This window comes from Halictus rubicundus, unplaced genomic scaffold, assembly GCF_050948215.1.
Source record: "Halictus rubicundus isolate RS-2024b unplaced genomic scaffold, iyHalRubi1_principal scaffold0111, whole genome shotgun sequence".
Lineage (NCBI taxonomy): Eukaryota > Metazoa > Arthropoda > Insecta > Hymenoptera > Halictidae > Halictus > Halictus rubicundus.
The window spans coordinates 401,491-421,226 of NW_027488652.1; the positions used below are offsets into that span (position 1 = coordinate 401,491).

Consider the following 19,736-nt stretch of genomic DNA (forward strand, 5'->3'; position numbering starts at 1 on the left):
CTTCAGCTTAGAGGTTAAGGGTTTGTTCAAGGGGTTCGCCTCCCCGTTGGGCCGACCGGTTAAGGTAAGCCCCCCGTTTCTCCCGTTCTGCAACATACCACCAGATGTATCCGGTGGGTCGTCGCGGCAGAGGGGAGTCTTCCGGGTGAGAGCCGCGGTTATCGCAAGCGATAACACACGCATGGGCTCCCTGAGAGCCGCGGTCATCGCAAAGCGATGACTCCGCAAGAACTCTCTTTATGATAGAGCCGCGGTTGTCGCAGAGCGACAACTCACGCAGAGCTCTCTGAGAGCCGCGGTCCTCGCAAAGCGACAACTCCGCAAGAACTCTCTTTACGAGAGCCGCGGTCGTCGCAGAGCGAGAACTCACGCAGGAACTCTCTTATCAGAGCCCCGTTAGTCACCCGAAGGTGTCCAGGTCCTACCACGTGAAGGAGGGGTTGGTGCGTCAGGGTTATACCATGATATAAGTCCCTGACGCTTATAAGACCCAGTAGATAGGGACAGAGGGAATCGCGTTAATCCATTCATGCGCGTCACTAATTAGATGACGAGGCATTTGGCTAGATTTCTATGTCTTTACAGTGCAAACTGTGAGACATTCTTCCAAGGTTTTTTCCCCTTGTTGGATTCAATTAAAAGAAAATATAAAACTTTGAATTGCATAGCAAGTCTATTTTCAATTAGTCGTGTCATAATAGTTTGCATGTCAATGTACACGTTCTTGTCATGTATACGTTTATAATCTACAATAATAAAATATTTATACTTAGTCAATTAATAAAATTTATATTTACACTTTAGTCAATTGATAAAATAAAATAAAATAAAATAAAATAAAATACTTTCAGTTTATTCTAAATATGTCGAAGGCCGCGAATGATTATTATTATCTCTCCAGTTATTGTTACGATTGGGTTAATTTATATTTATATATATTTTTTTATATTATTTTACGCATTTAAATCGTAATCTATAAATATATTGGCGATCTCGATTGACGCTCTGAGTGCCATCATAGACATGGTGATGGTGTCTTTTTTTGTTATTTTTAGCTCCTTTAGGAGCTTAATAGTATAGTCCGGTACCGCGCCTCTACAACCTATTACGATTGGTATGACTTTCCCTACTTTATTCTTTTTAAATCTATTTTTTAAAAATTCTGTTAGCCGATTATATTTTTTTATTTTTCTTCGTATGCCGTCTTTAGGCACTCCCTGTGTTCATAGCGGATAGTAACATCGACTATGTCCAGCCGTTCCTCGTGTATTATTACGAGGTCTGGTTTGAGGCTACCTGACTGCATATCATACGAGGGTTCAACCAAAACGTTTGCCCTCTTACTAATTCTATCGGCTAAGAGATTTTTTATTTCATCATGGCGTTTTATTCTTAACGGCTTTGTGGCTATGCACAGGCCTAGGATATGTCCCAATGATTCCGGTTGGCATCTACACTTACGGCAGCTTACATCCGAAATCTTTTTTGAACGGCTTAAGGCGACCTTGGTACCGATTGTATTCGTTCTCAGCCTCAGCGCGTCATTGAATCGCGAAGGCTGGAGATATTCTGGACGATAAAGCCATGTGTTACTTACGGGGTTATTTCGAAATTCTTTCACCCCGTGTCCTTGGGACTTAAGTTTTCCCCATTCCAACGAGGCCTTTCTTTTGAGTCTTATTTTCGCATGTGCAAGGTGAACCTCGTCCGCTGGCCAGTTGATCCTGAGCGAATTGGCCGTTTCCTTTAGGGCTTTGTTGAAGTTTTCTTCATTCGCAAGGGCCCTAATGATGGGGTCATTCGAGGCCTTTAGTTTAAGCCCTGCATTGAGGGCCGCTATCCTTATAATGTTCTCCATTTTGGGAATTCCCAATCCTCCGTCCCTTTTGGACGCGTACACGAGACCGTTAGCTGTGCTAACGGGGAGATGGAGGATTTCTTTGATATGGCCTCGAATGTCGGAATCTATCATCTTTAACGTACCACTACTAGGAGGGAAAGTTGTAAGTTCATGGATAAATCTCGGTAAAATATACATCACTATCAGTTTTATTTTCTGCATAGGTTTAAGTTTTAATCTTTTAACGTTATTTACTATCCTATTTATTTCTGTAAGTGTTATTTTACGATAAGTGTCTCTCCATGCGCCCATCCTAGCACCTAGATACGCAAAGGTTTCTTCCGGTCCGATGTATTGAACTAGATCCCCACCGATGTTAATTTCGGGGTTCTTTATAAACCAGCTTCTGTTGATCGCTATCACCTGAAAGCAAGAGCACTTGTCGGGCGCGATGGACATGCCCAATTCTTGCAGTTTCTTGACAAGAATATGCGCTTGTTTCTGCGCTTCTGAAGCGTTTTTCCCCAATAATACAATATCATCCGCAAACGCTAGGATTGCTGCATTGCCTCCAGGGAGTGAGATTCCTTCAGTGGTATTCTGTATCTTGTCTAGTATATGGTCGATCACTGTGTTGAAAAGGAAAGGAGACAAGGGATCACCCTGTTTCACTCCCCTTTCGAGCTTTATATTTATGCTGGTATCTTCTGTTCCCCGTATGGTGGTGGTACAGTCTGAATACATGGATCTTACTATTTCTATTGCATGTTCCGGAGTGCCCTTGACTCTTAGAGCTTCATATATTGCTACGTGTCGTACCGTATCAAAGGCTTTGGTAATATCAATCGATATCATTACTCCCCCATCGTTGCTTTTCATCTCATTAATGGCATGCTTAAGGATGGTAATGTTACTCAGGCACCAATTGCTGGCTACGCAGCCTTTCTGACGTATATTGTGTTTTAAACTTGATCTCAGGCGTGCGTCAATAAGTGCCGAAAAATAGAGTTTTTAGCCTCTTTTGTGTCTTTTCCTAATTTTGGAATTAAAATTGTCCGGTTCTGTAACCATGGTCTTGGGATGTATCTTTTAATTAATAATATATTATATATTTTTGCCAAAATACTATCAATATAATTTCTTCTCAAGTGTGCTACCTTTATACCATCTGGTCCCGCAGCGGACTTATTCGATATCTTTGCGATCCTTTCAATTATTTCTTCATTCTTTATTTTTCTTATTATTTGTTCTGTTGGAATTTCCGCTGTTGCATCAGTTGTAATTTTAATTTCTTCCGGGCCCTTTACACCCCATAGATTGTCATATAGTGTTTTTATAGCATTTATATCCGGTAGCTTTTGTGGTTTAATGGTGCATTCTAAATCCCCTGAGATTACCGCGTCCACTAAATTTCTTGGGCAATTTTTATACCATTCTTGACAGCGCGCATATTTTGTTTTATTTCTGTTATTTTTATTGTTCTTAGCTTTAAAGTTTTTATCTAGTTTTTTATTGGTTGTTTTAGCGCGTAAGTTATACCGGGATATGCTGTCTTTATTAGTATTAGTTATTTTTGTTGCCTGTTGTGCTACTACCGGGGATTTACCGATGCAAGGGTCGTTAAATAATACTCGCCGTACGATCCTGTTGGGCTACGACACTCAGTTTATTTATTCAGGTGTACACTATAGAGACACTCTCCCGACAACCTCACTCTCCGGCGGTCGCTTAATTACTAACTCCGGGGTCTGGCGTCCCACCCCTGGTCGCCTACCCCATTGTCGCCGATAGGGTCCTTCCCCCTCTCTGCGGCCTCTTCTTCAGCTAGCTCCGATCTCCACAATCCCTCCTTCTTTTTCAGTTTAAGCTTTTGGGTCTTTAATTGCGAATTTCCATTATCTTCGGGTTGAACCCCTTTTTTTGATTCCGCGTATGTCGCCGTACTACTGCTAGGAACCCTAGTAGACGTGTTTGTTTTATGATCGGCTCAACTTTGTTTTGGGCTAGCTGGCAATTTCTTCACATGTGTCGTGTGTCTTCTGAATGTTGTTCCGTCTTTTTCTAACGTAAGTTCATCCCCCTTTTTTCCTATCACTTTGTATTCGGCTTTTCCGAACCTACATTCCAGTTTGTTTGAGGCTGTCATATTTTGTGCTATCACTTTGTCTCCTGGCTGTATGTCGCTGGTTTTTGCTCCTCTTGCTTTGTCTTCTCTTTCTTTTCCTTTTTGTTTTTCGACCATATCACTATCTTTTGCTTCCGTGTCTCCTTCTGTGGCTATTAGGTCTGTTATCGATGGTATTTTGTCTCTGATGTTCCTCTCCAGTAAAAGTTCTGACGGAGATTTCCCAGTTGTTCCGTGGGGAGTGACGTTGTACATTAACAAAAATTTCTGTATCTCCGCTTGGTAGTCTTTTCCATTAGCATGTGCGATTTGCAAGCGCTTTAGGATTGACTTGTTCATTTTTTCTACCTCTCCATTAGCTTGCGGCCAATAGCGCGGCGTATGGATGAGTTTGATATTGTGAGTATTACAAAATTCCTTAAATTCACTGCTAGCAAATTGCCTTCCATTGTCAGCCCTAATACTTTTTGGAACCCCCAGACGCGAGAAAATTTCCGAGAGATGGCTTATTATCGCAGATGAATTTGTGACTTTCATGAATTTAATTTCTTGGCACCTGGAATAATAATCAATGATTACTAATATCATGTCTTTGTTCGGTAATGGACCCATCAAATCGATGGCAAGGCACTGCCAAGGTCCTTCCGGAAATTGGTGTCTACTCATCAGGGGTGGTTTGTTTGGTTGTGAGACTAGTAAGCAGTCTACAATTTTTAACAAATTTCTCGATCTGCCTATCCATTGACGGCCACCTGACTTTAACTCGTACACGTCTCTTCATTACGGTTTCTCCTGGGTGTCCTTCGTGGGCTAATTCCAATACTTGTTTTGTTAATGTTTGAGGAATTACAATTCTGTTGTTTCTCAGTATTATTGGGCCCATTGACGTCAATTCTGTTCTGAAAGGGAAATATATACTTTTGTCCTGTAATGGCCAAGAATCGTTATTAATTTTGCTGACTGCATCGACTATATCTCTATCTTCTCTGCTTTCTGAGATTATTTGGGAAATTTTCATCGCCTTTGGTGCGCTTCTTTCCACTATTGCGAAGATGTGTTGGTCGCCCTCTGGGTCAAATGAATTCTCGACTTGTAACTTGCATAACCTTGACACGGAATCGGCAATATTCGACTTGCCGGGTTGGTATAAAACTTTAAACCTGAAGGCTTGAAGCCTTAGCAGCCATCTCTCAATTCGTGCGGGTGGTTTCGAGGATGGCCTAAATATCGTTTCCAGTGGTTTGTGGTCGGTCACAAGTTCGAATTCTAATCCAGCTAGATAGAAATAGAATCTCTCCACTGCCCAGACTAAAGCTAGGCTCTCTTTTTCGGTTTGGGAATAGCGTTTTTCTACATTAGAAAGGCTTTTGCTTGCGAAAGATATCATTTTTGGGTTTTCTTGCGTGTCGAATTGCAGCAACACTGCTCCCAGCGCCACTGGACTAGCATCTGCTATCAGTCGTGTACGCCGTTGTGGATCGAAGTATGCTAATGTTGGGAGCTTGGCTAATGAATGCTTAAGCTGTTCAAAGTGTTGTTGATGGACTTCGGCCCATTCAAATTTGATATCCGTCTTTGTTAATTTCCGCAGAGATTCGACCGTTGTTCCTAGGTCCGGTAGGAATTTTCCTACATATGTTACTAGACCTAGGAAACTTCGTAGTTCTTCCTTGTTTTCTGGTGCCCGAAAATGTAGAATTGTTTTTACTTTCCTTTGATCTACATCGATACCTTCGCTAGATAGTTTATGCCCCAAGAAGTCTAATTCGGGAACTTTAAAGAGGCATTTTGTTTCATTCAATGTTACATTGTTTTCTTTTAAGGTATTCAATACAGCCTTTAAGCAACTATCGTGCTCTGTTTCGGTTGAACCAAATACGATTATGTCGTCTAGATAATTAAGACAGTTCACACAATGTGATAATATTGCCTCGAAGGTTCTTTGAAAGATTTCGACTGCCGAATTCACTCCGAACATGAGGCGCTTATAGCGGAACATGCCTTTGTGAGTGATAAATGTAGTGATGGGACGACTGTCCACGTGTAACTGAAGTTGGTGATACGCACTTAATAAGTCCAGCCGTGAAAAATATTTTGCTCTCCTTAATTTTGTTATAAGAGAGTCAAATGTAGGTAGTGGATAGTTTTCTCTGAGGATGGCTTCATTTGCTCTGCGCATGTCTACGCAGATTCTGATATCCCCTGAGGGTTTGAAGATAACCACAATCGGTGATATCCAAGCACTCGGCTGTAGGACACGCTCAATGATGTCGCTTCGCAAGGCTTCCTCCAGCTTGCCCTCAACCAGGCTTTCCACTGAGATCGGTACTCTTCTCACCGCTTGCTGAATCGGCTTTGCATAAGGATCTATGGACAGTTTCACTACCACATTCTTTATCTTCGGAAACGATATTACTTCCACCGGTCCGTTCGCTTGTAATCCCAGCTTTAATATTCCTAGTTGTTTTGCTGTATCTTTTCCGATCAGTGAAATGTCTCCTTTCATCACTACGTAGAATGGTGAGACGATTTCTTTTTTTCCTACCAGATTGATTGTTGTTACAAATCTATTTTTAAGTTCAAGTGGACGTCCGGATGCGTACGATTTTAGAACATCTGTGGTTTCAGTAAGATCCCATATAATTGCTCTATTCCTGGAAAGAAATTCCCAATCTTTGCCTTTTATTACATTCACCTTGGACCCAGAATCTATGAGTACTACTAGGCGTACGCCTCCAATAAGGCATTCGATTAAATCATCCGAGTTATCTGTGATTCCTTCTTCCGAGTCAATTTTGAAGCAATCGAAGTCCTTAATCTTGTCCTGTGCCTCGAATGTTGAGGCGCTTGAATCGACATAGTTGATCCTTGATTTAAATCGTTTCTGTTTCTGCTCGGATCGTTCTGGGGTAGCAGGTCTTTTCCTTTGGTGACGCGTCCTACAACATCTAGCAAAGTGGCCCTGAAAACCACACTTGTGGCATTTCACATCCTTTGCCGGACATGCTTTTATATTGTCGGTGTGTCCGGATTTTCCGCATCTGATACATTGATGAGATTGTCCTCTTTTTTGAAATCCCAGCTTATTTATTGAGGCGTACGTGTTCGATGATGTACTCGGTCCTGGTAAACTTGCATTCATGGCTGTCGATTGATTCGCTATTTGTTCATGTACTTGGCACAATTCGATAATTTCGTCTAGTGTCCGCTCCTTCTCCAGAATCTTCTTCTGTAATTCCGTGGGGCACCAGCTATCGATGATTTTGTCTTTCATGTTTATTTCTATTGCTTCGCTCTCAGTTTCTCCAAAGGAACAACGTTTTGCTTGCTGTCTACTTCTTAGTACGAATTTACGGAAATTCTCTCCTTCTTCCCGCTTGATGTTCCTTGAAAACATCGTTTTTCTTATCGGCGTCCACCGCTTCAATAGCACCGGGCAAACTGTAGGCAACCTCTTGTAGTTGCTCGCCCCCAAAGTGTAAAAGCTTACTTCTTTTTTTTCCATAATCTGTTATATCTTCAGATGCTAGGTAAAGTTCCAGCGAACGGAGCCATTTTTCCCATACAAGTCTGATTACATTCTTGTCTATGTTTTCACATAGAAATGGTTTTACTCCTATTCCCGATATATTTAACGCCATTTCCATAAGCTCACAGCCTTCTCACTGTACACTGCACTTCGGCTCACAGCCGTCCCGCAATACACTGCGTCTCGGCTCACAGCCGTCTCACAATTCAATGCGTCTTGGCTCACAGCCGTCCCGCAATACACTGCGTCTCGGCTCACAGCCGTCTCACAATTCAATGCGTCTTGGCTCACAGCCGTCCCGCAATACACTGCGTCTCGGCTCACAGCCGTCTCACAATTCAATGCGTCTTGGCTCACAGCCGTCCCGCAATACACTGCGTCTCGGCTCACAGCCGTCTCACAATTCAATGCGTCTTGGCTCACAGCCGTCCCGCAATACACTGCGTCTCGGCTCACAGCCGTCTCACAATTCAATGCGTCTTGGCTCACAGCCGTCCCGCAATACACTGCGTCTCGGCTCACAGCCGTCCCCCAATATTTATTCCGTAAATATTGGTATTCTTATACACAAAGGTTCGTAAATATTGAAGGTGAGAAATCCTCGTCGCCAAATGTGCTACTACCGGGGATTTACCGATGCAAGGGTCGTTAAATAATACTCGCCGTACGATCCTGTTGGGCTGCGACACTCAGTTTATTTATTCAGGTTGTAACGGGTATAGCTAAGGCCCGCGACTTCCCCGCCTAACACCGCGCCTACCACCGCCCCACTCCCAGCGAGCGCGCCGAGACCACGGCCGAGCACAGCCTCCTGTCGCGGCCGCAAGGTGGCCACCGCGACGAGCCGGCTGCTCGCGAGTGGAAGTGGGCGGTGGGAAGGATAAATAGGCCGCGAGAAGCAGCAGTCTGAACCAACAAGTGTAACTTTCCTCCTAATAGCAGAAACGGCGAAAAAATTCGGTTTTTCTTGTTTTTGACAAGGACTTCCCACAACAAAAAATCTAAAAAAAATTGACGACACTGCCTGCTATGGTACTTTATCGGGGCACTAAACAGCAAAATAGCATGTTTTCATATTTTTGAGAAATGTACATTTTTCCAATTTTTTTGAGGTTTTTCATTTTTTGCGATCACAGTTTGCAAGAAAAAAATCTGAAAAAATTCTCAAAAATCTGTCTTAGGATCCAAAATATGCCACATTTTTTTCAGAATTTTAGGAAGCATCAGAGTGTGGAAAATGCGTGGAAAAGCGCGAAATCTAATTAACCCTGTAACTACTCTCACGGGCAAGATAGGGGGTTGAAATTTTGCTCAGAGGGGTTTTTCTGGGTCAGCTTTCGAATGGTTCATTAATCATTGAAAAACCTCTAAGGGCAGTTTTGACCATCTTAATCGGCTAGGCCCTTTATCTATTTCGGAGCCATATGTTGATTCATCAGATATTTCCTCGATTTTCTCCCATAGGTTTGCTATCTTGTCGAATATATCTTTGCATTAGTCGGGAGGATTTTCGGGTCTGCTGGATATCGCTTCTTTGATATCCCTGAGATTGGGATTATTTAAGGTGTCAGTGCCCGATTCTGGTCGAGATAGCTCTTGTGGCTCTTCGTTCGAGGAACTATCGGAACCCATATTCTCATTATTATTTATTATGATAGTTTCTCTGCTTTCTGGCTGTAGTCGTCTTCTCTTATCACTGATTTGCCTCAGGGTTTTATTGGGGAGATATTTTATAATTTCGACGTTAGGTTGTTTTAGATGTTTGTACTTATCGTCTAGTTCGACTAACAGCGCTGTTTCTTCTACGGTCCACACTGTGGCTTTCCTAGCAGCTGGGAGCCTTTCCCTTTCATGTGCCGTTTGTCTTTTTCGGTTTCGGACGGAGGGATGCATATGCCTTTCGTGCATTGAGAGTCCCACCAATGTGTCGAACGATTCTGCACATTCTTCGCAACCATACCTCTTAACTTGTTTTACTTCCCCTTTACATCTTGGGAAGTGGCACCGCCAATTGTGGAGGCCGGGCCAAAGCCTTTCACACCTCCCACACTTCCACTTGATTTCCTCAATCAAATGTTCATTTTGGCAGTGTATAACAAAGTTTTTGAGGTCTGTGAACATTAGATTTCGGTTCTTTTCTTGGCATAAGATACAATTCACGCCCTCCTCCGGTGCAGGTACTGTAATCATGATAGATTTCTCGCTTCACCTTTTAACATTAGCCTGGTCGTCAACGGTGGTCTCCTGCTGAACGGATAAATCCGTCATGGAACACCCGAGACCAGGTTGCTCCATGTCCGAGGCATTGATATTATTGTTTGGGCCAACGGTATGTGATCAGGCGGGCTCCCCACAAGACCCTGAATCGCAGAGGCAGCTCTTAGCTTCCCTCCCTAAGGAGGTACTAGACAGCGGGACCCACGAGAAGGGGGCTGCTTTGCTAACTATGACCCTCCGCGGGCGAAACCGGTCGTCCAATCGGCGCCACATGATGGAATGTGGCTCCCATTCCTCCACACCTCCACGAGGTGGGAGCTGGGCAACGTCCACCTGGAGACAGGTGGACGGCTGAGCTGGAGGACGGCACCGATTGAACGACCTGGATCGCCTTAAGAGAGTCATAGTTACTCCCGCCGTTTACCCGCGCTTTTTTGAATTTCTTCACGTTGACATTCAGAGCACTGGGCAGAAATCACATTGCGTCAACACCCGTGGGGGCCATCGCTATGCTTTGTTTTAATTAGACAGTCGGATTCCCCTAGTCCGTGCCAGTTCTGAGCTGAGCGTTGAATGGCGGCCGAAGAGGACGACCGTTCTAGACGGAAGCCTCGCAGCAAGGAAGATCCGCGGGAGGCCAAGGCACGGGACCGAGCTCGGATTCCCATCAATGTGTTCACCTCGCCCAGGCCCGGCACGTCAGCCAGACCCGCTTCCCGACCAAGCCCGACACGCCCCGCTCCTCAGAGCCAATCCTTATTCCGAAGTTACGGATCCAATTTGCCGACTTCCCTTACCTACATTAATCTATCGACTAGAGGCTCTTTACCTTGGAGACCTGCTGCGGATATGGGTACGAACCGGCGCGACACCTCCACGTGGCCCTCTCCTGGATTTTCAAGGTCCGAGGGGAAGATCCGGACACCGCCGCAACTGCGGTGCTCTTCGCGTTCCAAACCCTATCTCCCTGCTAGAGATTTCCAGGGAACTCGAACGCTTATACAGAAAAGAAAACTCTCCCCGGATCTCCCGACGGCGTCTCCAGGTCATTTTGGGTTACCCCGACGAACACTCTTACGAGGGCCCGAATGGTATGCGGTTCCGCTGCCGGGTTCCGGAATAGAAACCGGATTCCCTTTCGCCCGATGGGTGTGTGTTTTGTGTTTGTACATTTGCTCTTAGGACACCTCATCTACATAGGATTTCTCTTAGGGCTTAGGATCGACTGACTCGTGTGCAACGGCTGTTCACACGAAACCCTTCTCCACGTCAGTCCTCCAGGGCCTCGCTGGAGTATTTGCTACTACCACCAAGATCTGCACCGACGGCGGCACCAGGCAGGCTCACGCCCAGACCCTTCTGCGCATACCGCCGCGACCCTCCTACTCGTCAGAGCTTCATGGAGGACGTTTACGCAACAGCGCAAACGTCCAACCCCACTTGCCGCTGACGGCGGAGTATAGGCGCGACGCTTCAGCGCCATCCATTTTCAGGGCTAGTTGCTTCGGCAGGTGACTTCCATGGCCACCGTCCTGCTGTCTTAAGCAACCAACGCGAACGCGCAAAAGAGAACGAGCGAGTGCCAGCTATCATAAGGGAAACTTCGGAGGGAACCAGCTACTAAATGGTTCGATTAGTCTTTCGCCCCTATACCCAGTTCCGACGATCGATTTGCACGTCAGAATCGCTACGGACCTCCATCAGAGTTTCCCCTGACTTCGTCCTGACCAGGCATAGTTCACCATCTTTCGGGTCCCAACGTCTACGCTCTGGGTGCGCCTCTCCTCGCAATGAGAACGAGACGCCCCGGGAGTGCGAGGCCGCATCGTAACGCGGCCCATCCTCCCTTGGTCGACGCAAAGGTACGACCTTCACTTTCATTGCGCCTTTAGGTTTACATGTCCCAATGACTCGCGCACATGTTAGACTCCTTGGTCCGTGTTTCAAGACGGGTCCTGAGAGTACCCAAAGCAGTAGCGTCGCTGACCGGTAATTCGAAGCTTGGCCAGTCCGAGGACACCGCCTGCTAACAGCTGGTTAGGCCCGAAGCCGGCACCAGGTCCGTACCTTCGGGTAAAACTAACCGAGCTTGCGGCGGGCCTGACGCACGCACATTCGAGAATGGATTGGTTGCGGCCCGATACCGTCAGAGTACCGTCACGCAGCCGGCCAGGCGATCGAGCGTCTGTCGTGTGCGCACGTAGCGACACGACAGGCAACAACTCGGGCCGTAGACCGACACGCAACGGGTCGCGACGTTCTACTAAGGGAGAAGTGCACGACTATGCGACCGGAACATTTGCCGAAGATGGTGTACCCTCGCACTGGAAACCACGAAGGCCCATACGGGGTATCTGCGCACCAACGGAAGCCAGCCTCGTCGACGATGAATCTCCCCATTCGATCTTTTGGGTTTCTCAGGTTTACCCCTGAACGGTTTCACGTACTCTTGAACTCTTTCTTCAAAGTTCTTTTCAACTTTCCCTCGCGGTACTTGTTCGCTATCGGTCTCGTGGTCATATTTAGCCTTAGATGGAGTTTACCACCCACTTAGGGCTGCACTCTCAAGCAACCCGACTCTAAGGAGAGGTCCTCCCGAAACGCGTACCGGTCGCTACGGGCCTGGCACCCTCTACGGGTAAATGGCCCCGTTCAAGATGGACTTGGACGCGGTTCGACGTCACGGGATAAATGGACCCTCCTAAACACTACATTTCCCAACGGCGGAACCGCGGGATTCAGTGCTGGGCTCATTCCTGTTCGCTCGCCGCTACTAAGGAAATCCTTGTTAGTTTCTTTTCCTCCGCTTAGTAATATGCTTAAATTCAGCGGGTAATCTCGCCTACTCTGAGGTCGTCAAACGTGAAAAAAAATGTTTCGTCTATTTCACCGAAAGCATTAAAAGTACGCGAGAACGTACAGAGGAGCACAAAAAAAAAACAAAACCATATATCTTATGCGCCACACCAAAGTGTCTTTTCTCTATATAATATATATAGAGATTTCTTCATTTTGTTCGTCGATCGGAAACTCTCGCTAGACGATCGGCCGGTTAACTTTAACGTCCGTCGAAAAGAACTTCCGGGGACTGGACGACCGACAGATCGCGCGGTCTCGCGATCGACAATGAAAAAAAAAGACATGGGGCGACCGACAAAGGTTTGTTTTCACCTTCACCTTCTCGTGCTCTGCGTGACAACACGTTGTGGTGACAACGATGTTCGAAAGCCACTCCATAGAGGAGTATATATATATATATTTTTTTTCAACACCCGGTGGGGTTTCTCTACTACACTAGACACACGGGGGTACAGAAACGCTGCACGACGCGATATCATCGATCAAACCAAAGAGACACGAGATCTCGGTCGTCATTCAATTCAACGAACGTGGCGATGGAATCCGCAACGGATTAGCGAGGACACGCGGCGACGGGGAAATTATTCGACCCGATACAAGTACGCGTGCGCATCCCGCACAATGTCAAATGTTGCTATGTCCATCAGTCATCAAAGCGTTCGTAGAACGAGAGACCACTGTCTCGCGAACTCTAAGAATATGTTTGTCGAAGTCGCTGGCAACGACGACCGTCCGCCGCAATTATGTGTAGAGAGACACATCCACGCACAGTCGTTTTTTATTTTATATATCTCCCTGGGGCTTACGTTGCACACCACAGTTGCGCACACAGATTTTACACGGGTGTCCGGTATCTCTTTCTTTATTTATGTCTGAGGCGTCCGAAAGTGTCGTCAGTCCGCCTGTCGGACTTCGCGGGGTCGTAAATCCCGTTTCGCTTGCTCGCGGACGATATTCGGGCCTTGACGGAGTTACGGAGTAGCTACGTCTAGTTGAAATGAAACTCGACGTTTTGGAACAACACTTCAATATATTTTAACTTAACATTCACAAGTCAGTTGGCGAGGTATGACGCGTACAACGAGTTTTCTAGACGCGATCGATTTGTGTTTTCTTCGAGGTATCTTAGCTTTCTGCGGTTCGGTGTCGTGTCGTCTATAAAGTCAACTCGGGCTCTTCTTCTATTGGTTAATGGGTGGTGCATTTGGTCGTCGGAGTGGGGATGCGATTTGGTGGAATTGTGTTTAGATGATCTGAATGGATTAGGTGTGAGAGATATGGGAAAGATGGTCTGGAAAATTAAATGTTTGTGTATTGCCCTTTCAATGGGCTCGTTCACGGAGGTCTCCAAGTGGTGTCCGATGACACTCCAAATCTTGGGACCGTCGCTTCGCCTAAAGTGTTTTGGCTATCGCAGCCGACCGTGTTTATCGTAACTCACGTTCGGTCTGTGTAGGACCGAACAGTGTCCATTCACTGTAGTCTCTTGAGACTCTTATACCTTTCGTATACGCATCATTTCAGACGACGTCGGGAGCGCGTAAAGTGTTCGAGAGTGAAACGCTTCTTCCGCAATGCGAATCGTTCCAGAGAGAGGAGAGAGAGATTTCGATCGTCGGAGCGGTGTTCACGGGCGGTCGTATTGAAAATACGACTCACGACGCCGCAAAACACTCACGCAAGTCCGAATGTGATACCCATTCCTATTTCCTTCTTCTCACGAAACTGTTAGACGCAATGTAAAATTTGCAATTTTCACAGAACCGCGTCAAACGCCGACGAAACGTCCAACGTTCGCTCGTACGTAGCATCTTTGCAACCCAACTCAGAAACGCTCTTTGCGCCCTCCACAATTCGACATGGAGAGGTAAGCGACGGCGGGGACTTACAAGAGCAACGCAAGCAGTATTTTGTTACGTAAACGACCCTCAGCCAGGCGTGGTCCAGGAATTGTATCCGTGGAACGCAATGTGCGTTCGAAATGTCGATGTTCATGTGTCCTGCAGTTCACACGTTGACGCGCAATTAGCTGCGTTCTTCATCGACCCACGAGCTAAGTGATCCACCGTTCAGGGTAATCGTATAATTTGATTTATAATCAATATATAATTATGTCTCTTGTTCTGCGGTTCATAAGAACGCCGATACCTGAAAGCTCCAACCAGCGCGAAGGAGATTCAGGCGTCGTTTTTAAGGACGACACACGATCGTCCGTAGAAACGGAAACCGTCGCGAGTACGCGATGCAATGCGCACACGTATCCGACGGCCGGGCGGAAAATACATTGAAATACCTTTAAAGTGGAAAACACAGGAGGAGAATTCACAAAACGACAGGGATCATAGACAACCCGATACTGGATCCCGACACTTCTCCTCCTCCTCTCTTATTGGAGAATGAACTCGATAACTAGCGGACTTCACAGCCGGCTCTGGCCGTGCGCGATCGTTCGTCCCAAGCTCTTGTGCGCTGTATTATCGCCACACAGAGAGTAGGGTGTCAAAAATCGCACACAGCTTTGAAAAGCAAGCTTCACAGCCGGTCCTTCTCTCATCCTATTCCTCGACGTTCGTGACAGAACACAACGCGTTCACCGCAAGTTTTCCACAGGTACCCTGTTGTTGTCCTCTCTTTCTCTAGAGGAGAGACAACACCACCGTTTCCAATGGACGTATCTCGGACACCACAGGCGGAGACCGAGGAAGCGCGATATGTGGATTCGAATCGACGCTTACATCCCTGTTCTTGCGACCGTAATTGTCCATATAATTGTCGAGAGCCTACACACAGGCAGACCAATGGCGTATATTATAGTATACACATATAGTATGTATATAGTATATACATATAGTATACATAGTATTTTTATCAAAGAGAACACGATCCATCAGGTGGCGGGTGAAAAACATCGATTCGTAACGACGGGTATTTCTATATTCGTGGTTAAGCTATAACATTCAGCGTCCGACGGGAAACCGCACCCTATTGATCGTTCGAGTTTGCAATGTGAACGTCGGTGACGATTCCCGAAGACCCGAAGTAAAGCTCTTCGCACTCACTCCCCAATACAAGTAAACGATGCGATGCTCCACCTTCACGCAAGCACCCTCTGTTTCCTCGTGTGTCATTCTCATTGAGATCTTTCGTCCCATTGTCGAAAGAGTGCATATATTATATATTGCCGTGTTTGCGCACAAATGGTCTGGCGGGCTCTCTGCGCCTTAATTTTGGCCAACAACGTGGCGCGAACGGACGGGAGAATCGTACGCTTTGAGTAACTATGTACTCCATGCGTAACTATGACCTCCACACGTAAGCCGTTGCATGGGGAGTATTTCGTCGCTATACACATCCCCTACTCCCCTTTTTGTTTATTTTCTCATCATACGATGATTACACAGGAGAGTGAATTCCTTTTATTATAACTTTGTACTCTCCTGTTGGTCTTTTCTGTGTGCTTTGAAAGCATTTTTGTATGTATATATATGTCGGGGCGAGGCGCAGCGACGTAGCCCGATGGCAACGACGTGTAATGCTCGTTGTAATATTCTCTTATAACATTTGTTTTATTGTTTTATTTCTTTGCGGATTGCGGAAAGAGAGATGCGAGATAGGGTTCCGTGGAAATATGGCCTGGAGCCCTGTTGAACGTGACCACGGGTGGCGGAATAGCGTCTTTGTATTTTTGAGAATAGTTTCTGTATTTTTGTTGTCGTGTACATCTCTGTACACGCTCCTGATAGCCTGAGCGAATTTGAGTCGTAACAGGCCATGCTCGGTTTCCAGAGCAATATCAAGAAGCGATCGGCGTTGCGTTGTTTGTTTGAATGCTCGTGGCATTCTTCTCGTAACCTCGTACGGAGTCGCATCGCATTTTTTGGAGTCAGATACGCATCGGAGAGACATAAAAGTAAAGACGTAGATATTCTGAGTGACCCGTGGACTCGTTAACGTGTCTCTCAGTCCTTTGCGAGATTTTATATTGTTTAAAGTGTGATCGAGTTGTGCCTCCGCGGTGGAATTTGTTCGTGTGATTGTGAACCGATCGTGTGAACATAGCAATGAGCGCACCGTTTGAAAATACTGCCGACCAGCCTCCGACATATATATATGTCGGGGCGTGATGGCAGCGATGCACCCCGTCGGCAACAACGCGTAACGCCTATAGGACTTAGTTTAATTGTAAAATAACGATTTACCGTACCCTGATAATTGCCCTGCGAAGGGGCAATAAAACAGTCCCTGCGTACCTGCGCTACCCCTCTTCGCGCGCGGGGCAAAGGGAGATGCGAGACAGGGTACCTGGAATGATGGGCTGGGACCCTGTTGAACGTGACCACGGGCGAGAGAATAGTTTCCGGGACGGTAGAGAGAAGACTAGCTTTGAGGAAAGCGACTTCTCGAGAGTAAAAGAACAAAAAGACGTACGCGAACATTCTGTGCGGCCCGTGTGCTCGTTGACGTGTCTCTCGTTGCGCTACGCGATCCGGCATCGCGTGTACGTGTAGAGTCCATACGACGTTCGCGTAAGCGCGAAAGGAGCGAAACGATGGAGAACGACGACGGACAATCTCCGACGGGTCCGAGGACGGAAGAGTCCGCCCAGCCTCCGACATATATATATATATTCATGGATCTGGCAGATGTTTGATTTGTAATGATCCTTCCGCAGGTTCACCTACGGAAACCTTGTTACGACTTTTACTTCCTCTAAATGATCAAGTTTGGTCATCTTCCCGGCAACATCGGCAAAGCCGAAACATTGCCGCGTACTAGTTCGAAGACCTCACTAAATCATTCAATCGGTAGTAGCGACGGGCGGTGTGTACAAAGGGCAGGGACGCAATCAACGCGAGCTTACGACTCGCGCTGACTGGGAATTCCTCGTTCATGGGGAATAATTGCAAGCCCCAATCCCTAGCACGAAGGAGGTTCAACGGGTTACCCGGGCCTTTCGGCCAAGGAAAACACGCTGATTCCTTCAGTGTAGCGCGCGTGCGGCCCAGAACATCTAAGGGCATCACAGACTTGTTATTGCTCAATCTCGTGCGGCTAGAAGCCGCCTGTCCCTCTAAGAAGATTTGTTTGTACGTTGGTAGTAAAAACCCACCGACAGAAGCCGGGGGCCTTCGAGATACCATAGTTACGTCTATTTAGCAGGCTAGAGTTTCGTTCGTTATCGGAATTAACCAGACAAATCGCTCCACCAACTAAGAACGGCCATGCACCACCACCCACCGAATCAAGAAAGAGCTATCAATCTGTCAATCCTTCAGGTGTTCGGGCCTGGTGAGGTTTCCCGTGTTGAGTCAAATTAAGCCGCAGGCTCCACTCCTGGTGGTGCCCTTCCGTCAATTCCTTTAAGTTTCAGCTTTGCAACCATACTTCCCCCGGAACCCAAAAGCTTTGGTTTCCCGGAAGCTGCCCGCCGAGTCATCGAAGGAACTTCGGCGGATCGCTAGCTGGCATCGTTTATGGTTAGAACTAGGGCGGTATCTGATCGCCTTCGAACCTCTAACTTTCGTTCTTGATTAATGAAAACATTTTTGGCAAATGCTTTCGCTTCTGTCCGTCTTGCGACGATCCAAGAATTTCACCTCTAACGTCGCAATACGAATGCCCCCATCTGTCCCTATTAATCATTACCTCGGGGTTCCGAAAACCAACAAAATAGAACCGAGGTCCTATTCCATTATTCCATGCACACAGTATTCAGGCGAAAATAGCCTGCTTTGAGCACTCTAATTTGTTCAAAGTAAACGTACCGGCCCACCTCGACACTCAGTGAAGAGCACCGCGATGGGATATTAGTTGGACCGCCCCGTGAAGAGCAAGCCCACCGGTAGGACGTACCACATAATGCCAGTTAAACACCGCGAGCGGTGAACCGACACTGTGACACACAGATTCAACTACGAGCTTTTTAACCGCAACAACTTTAATATACGCTATTGGAGCTGGAATTACCGCGGCTGCTGGCACCAGACTTGCCCTCCAATGGATCCTCGTTAAAGGATTTAAAGTGTACTCATTCCGATTACTACAGATAAATTTTAACATTTCTATGTTATTTTACACAAAATAACCAACTTTTCATAATTTACCGAACTTTGAAAATTTTTCTAAGTCCCACCATTGCGAGGAAAATTTTTACGTATCCGTCCTAGAAGATTTTCGACGTGATATCACTGTAATATAGACGGTTTCTAACAATATATATCATAACACCAAACTCGCTACTACTATTATTTACCGAGTTATTAGCAAGTAATGGACGGATGTACTACTCCGTCGGTCGTTGGATCTGCTATGCAGATGACACCCTGGTTTATGCCGAGGGGGAGGATTGGAGGAGAACCAGGCACCTGTGTGAGGCTGCCCTGGACTGCGTGGTCGGGCGAATCCGGAGAATGGGGTTGACCGTGGCCGCCACAAAAACCGAGGCGATTTGCTTATATTCGCCTCGGGTGTGGCGGCTACCCCGTGGTCAAGATCTCCGGGTTCGCGTCGCTGAAACCTCCGTCGCGATCGGGCCCAGGATGAGGTACCTGGGCCTGGTCATAGACGGCCGCTGGCGGTTCGACGGACACTTCGAGCTCCTCGCCCCCCGACTAGAGAGGACGGCAGCCCCATTGGCGCGGCTGCTGCCGAATGTCGGGGGGCCGGATTTGAAAGTACGCCGCCTCTATATGGAGGTGGTGCGGTCTATTGCCCTATATGGGGCCCCCGTGTGGCACCGCTCGCTCGGGGCCAGCACGCCCAGCCGCAAACTCCTAGAAAGAGTGCGGCGGCGGCTGGCCCTGCGGGTCATACGGGGGTACCGCACCATCTCCGCCGAGGCGGCGGGACTCCTCGCGGTGATTCCACCCTTCCCTGTGGTGGCGGCGGAGCGGGCGAAGCTATACCACATCGCCCGCTCCTTCCGCCGCTCGCCGGGGGTGGAACTCACGCGCGAGGAGGAGTTGGAGCTCGAGGGCCAGAATCGCCAGGCCCGGACGGAAAGTTTGTCGGAGTGGAGGGCGCTGTTAACGCCCTCCACACGTCCGATTGTCCGGGCCCTCCTGCCCATATTTTATATATGGTGCTGGAGGCGGGGAAGGTTGACCTTCCGCCTCACGCAGGTGCTCTCCGGCCACGGCTGTTTTGGAGAGTACCTGCACAGAATG

At 47.1% G+C, this 19,736-nt stretch overlaps 1 long non-coding RNA gene and 1 other non-coding gene across 2 annotated transcripts; one reads left to right on the forward strand and one right to left on the reverse strand.

Annotated features, from left to right (window-relative positions):
• The first annotated feature begins 491 nt into the window (after positions 1 to 491).
• Positions 492 to 10,413, forward strand: LOC143363744 (uncharacterized). Its single transcript, XR_013083903.1, has 2 exons — positions 492 to 575; positions 10,111 to 10,413. It is a non-coding gene; the product is annotated as an uncharacterized LOC143363744 (long non-coding RNA).
• Positions 10,414 to 14,492: 4,079 nt separating this feature from the next.
• On the reverse strand, positions 14,493 to 14,647 carry LOC143363749 (5.8S ribosomal RNA). The gene has a single exon (XR_013083904.1). It is a non-coding gene; the product is annotated as a 5.8S ribosomal RNA (ribosomal RNA).
• Positions 14,648 to 19,736: the final 5,089 nt, after the last annotated feature.